The sequence below is a fragment of the Saccopteryx bilineata genome, chromosome 10 (genome assembly GCF_036850765.1).
Source record: "Saccopteryx bilineata isolate mSacBil1 chromosome 10, mSacBil1_pri_phased_curated, whole genome shotgun sequence".
Taxonomy (NCBI): domain Eukaryota; kingdom Metazoa; phylum Chordata; class Mammalia; order Chiroptera; family Emballonuridae; genus Saccopteryx; species Saccopteryx bilineata.
The window spans coordinates 66,859,386-66,874,225 of record NC_089499.1 but is presented as its reverse complement, the minus strand read 5'-3'; positions in this window follow the sequence as shown (position 1 = coordinate 66,874,225).

Here is a 14,840-nt window from a genome sequence, read left to right as displayed (position 1 = left end):
AAAACCACATGATCTTATCAATAGATGCAGAAAAGGCTTTCGATAAAATACAACACAATTTTATGTTTAAGACTCTCAACAAAATGGGTATAGAAGGAAAATATCTCAACATGATAAAGGCCATATATGATAAACCATCAGCTAACATCATATTAAATGGCACTAAACTGAAGGATTTCCCCCTTAAATCAGGAACAAGACAGGGTTGTCCACTCTCTCCACTCTTATTTAATGTGGTACTAGAGGTTCTAGCCAGAGAAATCAGACAAGACAAAGAAATAAAAGGCATCCATATTGGAAAAGAATAAGTAAAGGTATCACTTTTTGCAGACGATATGATCCTATACATCGAAAACCCCAAAGAATCCACAAAAAGACTACTAGAAACAATAAGCCAATACAGTAAGGTCGCAGGATACAAAATTAACATACAGAAGTCAATAGCCTTTCTATATGCCAACAATGAAACAGTTGAGAACGAACTCAAAAGAATAATCCCCTTCATGATTGCAACAAAAAAAATAATAAAATACTTAGGAATAAACATAACAAAGAATGTAAAGGACTTATATAATGAAAACTATAAACCATTGTTAAGGGAAATCGAAAAAGATATAATGAGATGGAAGAATATACCTTGTTCTTGGATAGGAAGAATAAATATAATCAAGATGGCTATATTACCCAAAGCTATATACAAATTTAATGCAATTCCCATCAAACTTCCAATGATGTTTTTTAAAGAAATAGAGCAAAAAATCATCAGATTTATATGGAACTATAAAAAACCCCGAATAGCCAAAGCAATCCTAAAGAAAAAGAATGAAGCTGGGGGCATTACAATACCTGACTTCAAACTATATTATAGGGCCACGACAATCAAAACAGCATGGTATTGGCAGAAAAATAGACACTCAGACCAATGGAACAGAATAGAAAGTCCAGAAATAAAACCACATATATATAGTCAAATAATTTTTGATAAAGGGGCCAACAACACACAATGGAGAAAAGAAAGCTTCTTCAATAAATGGTGTTGGGAAAACTGGAAAGCCACATGCAAAAGAATGAAAGTGGACTACAGTCTCTCCCCCTGTACAAATTTAACTCAAAATGGATCAAAGATCTAAATATAGGACCTGAAACAATTAAGTACATAGGTACTCAACTCATGGACCTGGGTTTTAAAGAGCATTTTATGAATTTGACTCCACAGGCAAGAAAAGTGAAGGCAAAAATTAATGAATGGGACTACATCAGACTAAGAAGTTTTTGCTCAGCAAGAGAAACTGATAACAAAATAAACAGAAAGCCAACTAAATGGGAAATGATATTTTCAAACAACAGCTCAGATAAGGGCCTAATATCCAAAATATACAAAGAACTCATAAAACTCAACGACAAACAAACAAACAATCCAATAAAAAAATGGGAAGAGGATATGAACAGACACTTCCCCCAGGAAGAAATACAAATGGCCAACACATATATGGAAAGATGCTCATCTTCTTTAGTTATTAGAGAAATGCAAATCAAAACGGCAATGAGATACCACCTCACACCTGTTCGATTAGCTATTATTAGCAAGACAGGTAATAGCAAATGTTGGAGAGGCTGTAGAGAAAAAGGAACCCTCATCCACTGTTGGTGGGAATGTAAAGTAGTACAACCATTATGGAAGAAAGTATGGTGGTTCCTCAAAAAACTGAAAATAGCACTACCTTATGACCCAGCAATCCCTCTACTGGGTATATACCCCAAAAACTCAGAAACATTGATACGTAAAGACACATGCAGCCCCATGTTCATTGCAGCATTGTTCACAGTGGCCAGGACATGGAAACAACCAAAAAGCCCGTCAATAGATGACTGGATAAAGAAGATGTGGCACATATACACTATGGAATACTACTCAGCCATAAGAAATGATGACATTGGATCATTTACAGCAAAATGGTGGGATCTTGATAATATGATACAAAGCAAAATAAGTAAATCAAAAAAAACCAGGAACTGCATTATTCCATTCGTAGGTGGGACATAAAACTGAACCTAAGAGACATTGATAAGAGTGTGGTGGTTACAGGGGGGAGGGGGGAAAGAGAGAGGGAAAGGGAGAGGGGGAGGGGGAGGGGCACAAAGAAAACTAGATAGAAGGTGACAGAGGACAATCTGACTTTGGGTGGTGGGTATGCAACATAATTTAACGACAAGATAACCTGGACTTGTTATCTTTGAATATATGTATCCTGATTTATTGATGTTACCCCATTAAAAAAATAAAATTATTAAAAAAAAATAGAAGACTAGATAAAGAAGATGTGGCACATATACACCATGATATACTATTCAGCCATAAGAAATGATGACATCAGATCACTTACAACAAAATGGTGGGATCTTGATAACATTGTGTGGAGTGAAATAAGTAAACCAGAAAAAAACAAGAATTGTAGGATTCCATACATTGGTGGGACATAAAAACGAGACTAAGAGACATGGACAGGACTGTGGTGGTTGCAGGGCGCGAGGGGAGGGAGGGAGAGAGAGGGGGAGGGGGAGGGGCACAAAGAAAACTAGATAGAAGATGACGGAGGACAATCTGACTTTGGGTGATGGGTATGCAACAGAATTGAATGATAAGATAACCTGGACATGTTTTCTTTGAATATATGTACCCTGATTTATTGATGTCACTCCATTAAAATTAATAAAAAATTAAAAAAAGAAAAAAAAAAGCTTCTAGAGAAAAAAAGACTATCACCTACAAAGGAGCCCCCATAAGGATGACATCTGACTTCTCAACAGAACACTTGAGGCCAGAAGGGAATAAAAAGAAATATTCAATGTAATGCAGAACAAGAGCCTACAACCAAGTCTTCTTTATCTAGCAAGGCTATCGTTTAAAATTGAAGGAGAAATAAAAAGCTTCCCAGACAAAAAAAACAAAACAAACAAAAAAAAACTCATGGAAATTATTACAATCAAATCAATGCTGCAAGAAAATGTTAAGGGGCCTGTAGTAAACAGAAGTAAAAAGGAAAGGAATATAGTGAAAGAGGAATATAGCTTCAAAGAATAAAATGGCAATAAACAACTACATATCAATAACCTTAAATGTAAATGATTAAATGATCCAATCAAAAGACATAGGGTAGCTGCATGAATAAGAAAACAGAATCCATACTTATGCTGTCTACAAGAGACACACCTCAAAACGAAAGATACACATAAACCAAAGATAAAAGGATAAAAAAATATTTCACGCAAATGGAAATAAAAAAAAAGCTGGGATAACAATATTTATATCAGAAAAAATTGACTTTAAAACAAAGGCTATAGTAAGGGATAAAGTAGGACACTACATAGTAATAAAGGGAGCAATCCAACAGGAAGATATAACCATTATAAACATCTATGCACCTAATATAGGAGCACCTAAATATATAAAGCAGACTTTGCTGGATATAGAGGGTGAGATCATCAGCAATACTATAATAGTAGGGAATTTCAATACCCTACTAACCATCACTAGATAGGTCCTCAAGAAAGGAAATTATCAAAGAAACAGAAGACTTAAAGGACACACTGGATCAACTGGATTTAATAAATATCTTCAGAACCTTTCACCCTAAAGCAGCCGAATATACATTCTTTTCAAGTGTTCATGGTACATTCTCTAAGATAGACCACATGTTAGGGCACAAGAGCGGTCTCAACAAACTCAAGAAGATTGAAATCATATCAAGCACTTTCTCTGAACACAATGGCATGAAACCAGAAATCAACCACAACAGAAAAACTGAATAATATTCAAACATATGAAAACTAAATAGTATGTTATTAAATAACAAATAGGTTAACAATGAGATCAAAGAAGAAATAAAAAAAATACCTAGAAATGAATTATAATGAGCATACAACTCAGAATTTATAGGAAACAGCAAAAGCAGTCCTGAAAGAGAAGTTCACAGCATTACAGGCATACCTTAAGAAGCTAGAAAAAGCTAAAATAAACAACTTAACCCTGCACCTAAAAGAACTAGAAAAATAACAGCAAGTAAAGCCCAGAGGTAGTAGAAAGAAGGAAATAATAAAGACCGGAACAGAAATAAATGACATAGAGGCTAAAGAAACAAAACAGAGGATCAATGAAACCAAGAGCTGGTTCTTTGAAAGGGTAAACAAGATTGATGTACCTTTAACCAGACTCACCAAGAAAAAAAAGGGAGAGCACTAAATAAATGAAATTAGAAATGAGGGTGGAGAAATAACAACTGACAGAACAGAAATACAAAATATTGTAAGAAAATACTATGAAGAACTGTATGCTAAAAAATTAGACAACCTTGATGAAATGGACAAATTCTTTGAAACATATAATCTTTCAAAAATCAATCTGGAAGATTCAGAAAATGTAAACAGACCAGTTACAACAAATGAGATTGAAACAGTTATCAAAAAACTCCCAACGAACAAAAGCCCTGGGCCAGATGACTTCACAAATGAATTCTACCAAATATTCACAGAAGAACTAACTCCTAGCCTTCTCAAGCTATTTCAAAAAATTCAAGAGGAAGAAAGACTTCCAAGCTCCTTTTATGAGGCAAGCATAATTCTGATTCCAAAACCAGGCAAAGACAACACAGAGAAAGAAAATTATATGCCAATCTCACCGATGAATTTAGATGCTAAAATCCTCAACAAAATATTAGCAAACCAGATTCAGCAATACGTGAAAAAAATCATACATCATGATCAAGTGGGATTTATTCTGGGGAGGCAAGGATGGTACAATATTCGTAAATCAATCAGTGTTATTCATCACATAAACAAAAAAGAAGGAGAAAAACCACATGATAATTTCAATAGATGCACAAAAAGCATTTGATAAAATCTGGTACTCATTTATGATAAAAATTCTCAGCAAAGTGGGAATACAGGGAACATACCTCAACATGATAAAGGCCATCTATGACAAACCCATAGCTAACATCATACTCAATGGGAAAAAATTAAAAGCAATCCCCCTAAGAGCAGGAAAAAGACAGTGGTGTCCCCTTTCACCACTCTTATTCAACATAGTCCTGGAAGTCCTAGCCACAGCAATCAGACAACAAGAAGAAATAAAAGGCATCCAAATTGAAAAAGAAGAGGTAAAATTATCATTATTTGCAGATGATATGATACTGTATACAGAAAACCCTAAAATCTCAGTCAAAAAACTACTGAACCTAATAAATGAATTCAGCAAGGTGGCAGGATATAAAATTAATACTCAGAAATCAGAGGCATTTTTATACATTAACAATGAACTGTCAGAAAGAGAAATTAAGGAAATAATCCTCTTCACCTTTGCAACAACAACAAAAAAATAAAGTACCTAGGAGTAAATTTTACCAAGAAGATTAAAGACTTGTACCAGAAAATTATAAAATATTGATAAAAGAAATCAAGGAAGATACAAACAAGTAGAAGCATATACCATGTTCATGGATAGGAAGAATAAACATCATTAAAATGTCTGTATTAACCAATGCAATTTATAAATCCATGCAATAGCAATTAAAATTCCAATGACATACTTCAAAGATATAGAACACATATTCCAAAAATGTAAATGGGACCAAAAAAGAACTCAAATAGCCTCAATAATCTTGAAAAAGAAGAATAAAATGGGAGGTATCACATTTCCTGATATCAATTTATACTACAAGGCCATTGTCCTCAAAATAGCTTGGTACTGGCATAAGAACAGGCATATAGATCAATGGAACAGAACAGAGAACCCAGAAATAAACCCACACCTTCATGGACAACTGATATTTGACAAAGGAGGTAAGAGCATACAGTGGAGTAAAGCCAGTTTCTTTAACAAATGGTGTTGGGAAACTTGAACAGCTACCTGCAAAAAAATGAAACCAGACCATCAACTTACATCATTCACAAAAATAAACTCAAAATGGATAAAAGTCTTAAATGTTAGTTGTGAAACTTAAGCATCTTAGAAGAAAACTTAGGCAGTAAGCTCTCCGATATCTTTCACAGCAATATATTTGCTGATTTATCTCCATGGACAAGTGAAATAAAAGACAGGATGAACAAATGGGATGATATCGAACTAAAAAGCTTTTGTACAGCTATAGACAATATGAACAGATTAAAAAGACAAACTACACAATGGGAGAACATATTCAACAATACGTCTGATAAGGAGTTAATAGCCAAAATTTATAAAGGACTTGTAAAACTCAACACCAGGAAGACAACCAATACATTCAAAAAATGGGAAAAAAAATGAATAGACACTTGTCCATATGGACATACAGATGGCCAAAAGACAGATGAAAAAATGTTCAACATCACTAATCATTAAAGAAATGCAAATTAAAGTCACAAGGAGATACCACCTCACACCAGTCAGAATGGCACTCATCAACAAAACAACACATAAGTGCTGGTGAGGATGTGGGGAAAACGGAATCCTCCTGCACTGCTGGTGGGAATGCAGACTGGTGCAGCCACTGTGGAAAACAGTATGGAGATTCCTCAAAAAATTAAAAATGAAACTGCCTTTTGACCCAGCTATCCTACTTTTAGGAATATATCTCAAGAACACCATATCACTGACTCAAAAAAAAAAAAAATTGCACCCTCATGTTTATGGCAGCATTGTTCACAATAGCAAAGATCTAGAAACAGCCCAAGTGTCCATCAGTGGACAAGTGGATTAAAAAGCAGTGGTACATACAATGTGTCCATAAAGTCATGGTGCACTTTTGACCGGTCACAAGAAAGCAACAAAAGACAATAGAAATGTGAAATCTGCACCAAATAAAAGGAAAACCTTTCCAGTTTCTGTAGGATGATGTGGCAGCATGTGCACATGCGCAGATGATGACATAACACTGTGTATACAGTGGAGCATCCCACGGCCATGCCAGTCGAGATGTGGACGGTACAGAGGAAAGTTCAGTGTGTTCTGTGCCTCGCTAAAATTGAATTTGTGAGTAAAGTGCAACATGAATATCGGCGTGTTTATAACGAAGTGCCACCACATAGGAATAACATTACTCAGTGGGATAAGCAGTTGAAGGAAACCGGCAGTTTGGTGGAGAAACCCTGTTCTGGTAGGCCCTCAGTCAGTGACGAGTCTATAGAGGCTATACGGGATAGCTACCTAAGGAGCCCTAATAAATCTGTGAATGAGCCCACATAGAACTGCACAGAATAGGTATGAAACTGGGAGAGTTTTCCTTTTATTTGGTGCAGATTTCACATTTTTATCATCTTTTGTTGCTTTCCTGTGACCGGTCAAAAGTGCACCATGACTTTACGAACACACTGTATATACAATGGAATACAATGGGGCCATGAAAAAGAAGGAAATCTTACCTTTTACAACAACATGGATGGACCTGTAAACTATTATGTTAAGTAAAATAAGCCAGGCAGGAAAGAAAAATATCATATGACCTCACTCATTTGAGGAACCCAATGAACAATGTGAACTGAGGAATGGAATAGAGACAGAGGTGGGATCAAAGGGACCAGAGGAAAAGAGGACAGAGGGAAAGGGGATGATAGGATGGGATAAACCTGAAGGGAAGGAAGGAGGGAGATGTTGGCAAGGGGGCAAGGGAGATGTGGAGAATACGGGGAAGGGGAGATGTATTCAGGGCGACACTAGAATCTATGTAAACACAAGAAATTAAATTAAAAAAAAAGAAAAGAAAAAAACCTTGCTTTGCCCTTTCATGTCATATTAGTCAAAACTCTTCTGTTTTTATGTAACAAAAAACAAACTCAAACTAGGGCAGTTAATAAATAAATAAATAAATAAAACCTAAAATGCTTGGAGGCTAAATTGATTGTCTCATGCAATTGAGAAGTTAAATGTTGATCATACTTCAAAGAGGGCTGAATTCGGAGGCTCCAAGATGTAGTCTGGGCTTTGCACCAGCTACGGGGACAGTTAGAGTCTTTTTGAATATTTGCTTTTTTTTTTTTTTTTCACTGTAGGTATGTTAGACCTTCTCATATAGAAGAAGGCCATTGTTGGCAGCATTCTCACTTCAGACTAGTTCTGGGTAGCTTGCTATCCAAAAGGAAGAGAAATTTGTTTTCCCCTGTATCCTCTAAAAGGGTTCTACCTGCTTAAGTCTTAGGTAAGCCTTTGGATCAGTCACTGTGGCCAAAAATTGGAGATTCTAAAGGACTGGCCAGCTCTGAGTCATTTACCTGTACAATGCACCCAATACATGTTAATCCCACCATAACAGCAATATGGCGAAGGGACAGTGTCTCAGTGGAAAGAAGGCTATTTTACAGAAAAAAAAAAATGATACCCATCTCCTGTAGGAATACTATACCAGAATTTTAGTGGAGGTTACTAGGTTACTAGATTTTATAAAACAACTAGATCTCAGAAAAATAATTTTACTCTTCTTATCTGTCATCATTTATCATCATTCATCATCATTCTTCATCATTATCATCATCATCATGCTTATCCTCATCTTCATCCTCCTCATCATCATTTTTTATCCTATTGAATGTGTGGCTTCAGGGAATTTCATAATAACCTTCTAAATGTTTAGGAAGTAGATTCAATGTTTAAAACTCTTCCCAAGCCCCCCTTTTACAGCAAAACTCATGCTCTTGGATTCTGCTTGTTCTCTTTCATATGATTTGTGGTTCTGGGTTTAATGAGATCACATACCTAAAGGTGGCCCAGAAGCAACTTTTTTCAAAGTTAAGATTGTACAGTAAAATGAACAGAAAAGATGTCGAGTACAGTTGACTGAGACTGATGTTTCTGGTAGAGTGTGGTCAGAAAAGTCTTTCCCCCACCTACCACCCACTACACTTCAACCCAAGGGCATTTCAACTTTTAGATACTGCAATGTGGTCTCAGAAGAGCTCTGAACTTAGTGTACCTTATAGTCTTCCTACTTATACCTTAAAGACACTGTGACTTGGTCCGAAAATAATTACTGCTATTCAGTTTCATTCACACATAATTAGCCTCAAATTATAATGAATTAACATGGTTTGCCCTCTTCATGAAGTGAAGTGATTCTATTACTGTTTTTCCCTCTCACATATTTAAAATAAAAACACTTTGGAACTTTCATTCTATTAGGCAAAATTCTCTGTATAATGTCAGCTCACAGGGAAGGAGAAACAGTGGAGAATTGATTGCTGCTTGATGAGACAGACTGAGTCTACAGGGCACAGTTGAAGTGATTCCTGTACCCTTTATTCTGTCTAACGTTATGCCTGGTGGTATGTAACGTGTTACATGCCACCTCCATGTCTCTTCCCTGTGTAAACACAGAATATGCCTCATTGTACTAAAGGGCTTAGGTTACTTTGAAAAAATTCAAACCAGAGAGATTCATTTGTGTTCTTAATATATATAACTTGAGGTAGACAAATGTTAGTAATAAAATAATTATGTAATAATTCTAAATTTGTTTTTAAACAGACTTCAAGGAGTATGTCTCTGATATGAAGAGGGAGAAGGAGATTTCAGAGTATGGATTTACCTTTTAATACGCATTACATGGACACAGAGCAACTTCATGAAAATGTAAGACTTTGAAACCAAAGTGCACAAGAATTCCCAGTTTTCTGACTGTCCCTACACTTTTACTCTTAGCTCTCAACACCTAGCCCAATGCTCAGCTCTTAAGGGAATACAATATGCAAATAGATGTATGTCTGAAATTGGTTCTTCCCCAATAAGCATAGATTTTTTTGGCACTGTTGCTGCTGAGCCATAATTTGAAGTTGAAAACAGTATTTTTCATGAAAATTTTCATGTATAAAAACTGTCTCAGATTCTGACCAAAATAATTGAAGAAATTGATCTATGATAAAACTCTTGTCTATGAATAAATTTTTGAACATTAAACTGCTTTTTTTCTCTTCTTAAAAACAGTGAAACAATCTCTTTATTGTTACAGTTGCCTAGAATTTATTTTCCAGTCCTTATTATGCATGTCTCCTTTATGTCATCAATACATAATTTATTATGTGCCTCTTATCATATTTGTTCCAACTGTTGTCTCAGGATGATGTCGGAGGACATTAGATACCAAAGACTAACTCTACAGGAGTAAATTAATGTCAGTGTTGAAGGAATCTCTAATCATATGACTAAATGGGCTTTCAGGAGGCCACAGAGTATGCTGATGACAGAATCAAGAATGAAACTTAGGAATTCCAACCATTTGTCTTGTGTTCTGTCCACAAATGATACTGTCTATTCTTACTATTTAGTAAAGACTTGCTGAAAACAGTCCATTTACTGGTAACATAGAGCATCTATAAAGGAGTGTCTTTATAATAATCCCATGAAAATGTCTTTAGTGATTATATAGAAGTTCTGAAAGAAAAGCGTATGTATATGTGACTATACATACAGTGATAGTTTATATAAAGTAAGATTATAACAACTTGTATAGTACATTAAAATTTTCCTTTGAAAGCTTATCTTCTTTAGAAGTTACAGTATTTATCAAATACTAAGGAAATGTTTTTGCCATGTGTGTTTCTAAATCACTAAGGATGTTAACTGGCTATCTTGGACTGCTGCTCTTCCTTGATAATTCCCAATTATTCTCTTTGTTGTGATTTTTTTTCTTACTATTAACTATTTTGGTAGAAGTTGATATGGATTTGAAGTTGCCCACCAGCTACCACGTGGTCGGGCGTGAAGCTATGCCCGGGAGCTGCTGACCCACGGAGGGAACCCGTGTCAGAAGAAACCACCCGGTCCACGGACGTCCAGACCCGCGCCCGCTACTTGCAGACCCGCGCCCGCTACTTGCTCCCACGGTTCTTCCAGTAAATTAAATGGAAAGGAGCACCTTCCACCAGAAAGTTCTCTGCTGGCATCATCTGGGTTTGGAATGTGCAGCTGAACCCAAAGCACTGTCAGAATAACAGCCCCTGCCCCTTCTCCCCTGAATCCTTCTTGGCGAGGTTTGTATACCTGATGTACAAACCTTCTCTGTGGTGTTTTAGCATCTGATGGTACCTCGTGTCTCGCTTACTTGTTTGAATTTTCTCCCTGCTTCTTTGTTCTGAGGATGGTCGTCTGGACGCCATCTGCGGGCCAGTGTGCGGGTGCCTCGTGGGTGCGCTGGCGGAGGCTGCACGCCACGGGGAGCTGCCCAGCCGCTGTGTCCCAGGCTGTGCGGTGGGGTGGGATCCTGCTTGGTCCACTGGGGCGCAGACCGTGCAGGAAGCCTGGGGCAATCTGTTTTAGAATTCTTCAGATTATTCAAAAGTAATTTAGTGAAAAATTATACATTACATAACATCCTCCCAAGCTGAGTTTGGAGCAGAACCTCATTGTCAAACACATTAATAATTCTGTAGGAAAAATATACGTATAAAGAGTATCATTAAGTGAAATAAAAAAACTATAAATAGACTTATGTTGACTCAGGTAAGGTTTTGCTGGCAAGTGAGTTTGTGACAAACTCACAGGTAGTTGTTATGATGAAAAAAATTCATAAGGACTTTAAATATGAGCAAATATCACAAAAATTCACTGGAGACTGAGGTAGATGAAGAAGTGCTCCCCAACACACCCACATCCTTATTGCTGATATGATCATAGAGTCGTGCTCTGGGAAGATTATACTGTATTATCCAGGTGGTTTAAAGTAATGGGAACCTTAACAAAGGGAGGCAAGAGGTCAGAATGAGAGAAGGTATGGCAACAAAAGTAGGAGTTAGAGGGATGCCCAGCCACAGGCCCAGGGGGCAGCACCGCCGGAAGCTGGAAAGGCAAGGAGTGATTCGTCCTTCCGTCCTCCGGAGGGAGACAGCCCTGCTGCCTTCTGCACTCACCATTTGGGGTTTCGGAACTTTAGAATGGTAAGATAATACATTTGTGTTGATTTAATCCACTCGCTTTTGTTGTGATTTATTATAACAACAACAGGAAACTAATATAGAGAAATTCTACAAAATAACTAGTCAAATCTCTTCCTAGTGTCATTCATGAAAGACAGAGACAGACCAGAGAGCTGCTCTAGACTGGATGAGACTAAGGACACGTGACAACTAAATGTAGTGGGAAAATTACATTAGATGAAAGATTAGATGAGAAAAAAGGACATTAGTGAAACAATTGGCAAGATTTGAATAAAGTCTGTAGATTAGTGAATAGTGTAGTATCATGTTAATTTTCTGATTTTGATACTTGCTCCATGATTATGTGAGATGTCACCACTAAAAGAAGCAGGATAAAGGGTATGGAAAATTCTTTGTATTTTTTTGCAACTGTTTTATACGTCTCAAATTATTTCAAAATTTAAAAAGATTAAAGCAGGGAAGATAAGCCAATGGGAGCCTACTTTATTTTCTTTATAATTTATTTGCAATAAATGATAAGCACTTATTTGGTGATTAATATGGGCTAAGCATGGCTCTAACCCAGCACATATATCAGTTCATTCCAACCTTACCACTATAGGTGTGGTGGGCACTGTTGTGTTCTCCATTTTCCAGACTCTGAGGCACAGAGGGTAGGAAGCATGTCCAAGATGGCAGGAAGCACAATGAAAAAGAGCATTAGTCTGGACTCTGTCCTCTTAAGAGCTACTGGAGGCAGAGGCAGATTAAAGTTGGTTGGGCACAGAAGAAAATATTAGGCTCCTTATAAAAAAAGAGAAAGACAATAAAAATAAAAATACACGTTAACCATATTTTTAGGAAAATAAAAAATATTATGTACTATTAATTTTAAAATTGCACATATGAAACCAAACTTGGCGTCATTAGAAAAAAGTGTAAAGTTGGGATTTGCAGGGCCCTTCAGAAGTCGGGGCCCAGGGTGCGTGCCCTGTGCACCCACTGTTAAATCTGCCTCTGACTGGAGGTGATTCTGTTGTACATTAAAGTTTGAGGACAGTTGGTGTGAACTTCACTACTCAGAGTAGCATTTGGATACTCAGAAACTTTTGCTTTTTTCCTAATTACTGGCCATGGTCTAAATTGGTGACATTGACAAGTAGTCGAACACTAAGGAGCCACATTGTTTCACTAGTATTATTACAACAAGGAAACATGAGTTTTATAGAACAATGAAATTTTTCTATGTAATTATTCCTTTGTTGTGTCATTTTTCCTCATTTTTATCATTCAGTTTCTTGACATGTTCATTTTCTGAAACTTTTTTGAAACCTCATACTTCTATTTGTTTACTACAAAATTTTTAGGCTTTCAGTCTTTCTTGATGCATTAAGTGCAATTCCACACTTTTGTTCTAGAGTGGAATGCATCTCATACTGAATACAGTCTATTTTTTCCTTCATGAAAATACTGTAGGAGGAGTAGCCAACAAAGGTTTGGAAAAGGAGAAGGTGGAAGACTAGAAACTCCATTCTCCAGCACTTGTATTATAATCATGCTCTGAGTTAGAAAGCAGAGGGAGAGAAGAGATAAGAGGTGGAAGTCATTGTCTACTGTGGTTTGAAACCCCTTAGGGCAGAAAACACATTAGTCTCCATGCCTTATGCTGAGTCAAGCATACTGTCAATACTCAACAATAAATAATTAGCCATATTAGATTTACATACTTAATTCATCATATGTACAGATTAAAATGTGCCTCTGAAAAATAATGTTCTGAAAGAATCTTTGATATGTTCTGATAGAGGCTGTAAATCATAACATTTTATGCAGAATCTTTGATAAGATAAATATATACCATTTTACCCTTTTATTCTGTCATAAATTTCTTTTTAATATTCTTAAACAAGTGCCTATAAACTGAAAGTCTTATTCTACTTGGAGTCTTTTAACACACATCTATCCCCTCACAGGTATGGGTATTATACCTAGCTATTTATCTATATGTAATATATAAAGCAATTATTCATTGGTAAATTATTACATTTTATTTTCCAATACAGTGTATTCACTTTAATCACATATTTTCTAATCCTTTTTCCTTTTAGTCTCAGATTTTTTAATTTAAATTTCCTTCACTTTTGTCTGTATTTAAAAATAATAATAATCATTTTACATCTATTACAAATAATAATACCTAGACCCTGATTGAACACTAACATTGTAATTCATTCTCAGGGTTAGGCTGCCATTCACCAGTCGCTGGAGCTGTGCTCTCATTATGTATGACATCAGCAGAAACTTTCAATTCAATTGCAGCCTTTTATTTAATTAGGGACTATGTATTTGGTTTGTACCAGAATTAAAAATAACCCCTTCCACTGTGTAATGGGAAAGGAAGAAAATGTTGAATATATATTCTAATTGATATTTTTAATACTTACTCTAAAAGCAATCAAAACTTATGTTAAATATTAATTATAATATTTTTCTGCTTTTGTGCACCTTGATTTATGGCTGCCCTTTTGGGTTCAGTTTTAATTACATTACAGGAAAACAAAAGATATTTTTATCCAAAGAGTTATTTGGCACAGACAATACCCTCAATGGTGATGGTTATACTATACTTTATATTAAACTTAATTTTCAAAAGCATATTTAACAGTTTGCCAGGCTTTTAAAAAATTATTTTCCCTTCCTTTAACAACATGCCTCTCAGGTCTCTATATTAAAAATCAGGGACAAAGCTCATAAAGGAACAAAGACCCCAAATCAGGGATGGTCTTTTAAAAGAGGTACAGTTTCAAAGACTCCTAAAGATATAAATCAAAGTGCTTTTGAATACAGAGAGCATTCTAAAAAGAATATTGAACTGTTTGCTTAAAATCTCACATTATTTCCTTCTTTTTAAACCCAGTTCCCTTTTGAAGGCCAGCACCAGATAGGGACAAAAGGAATATTTTCAT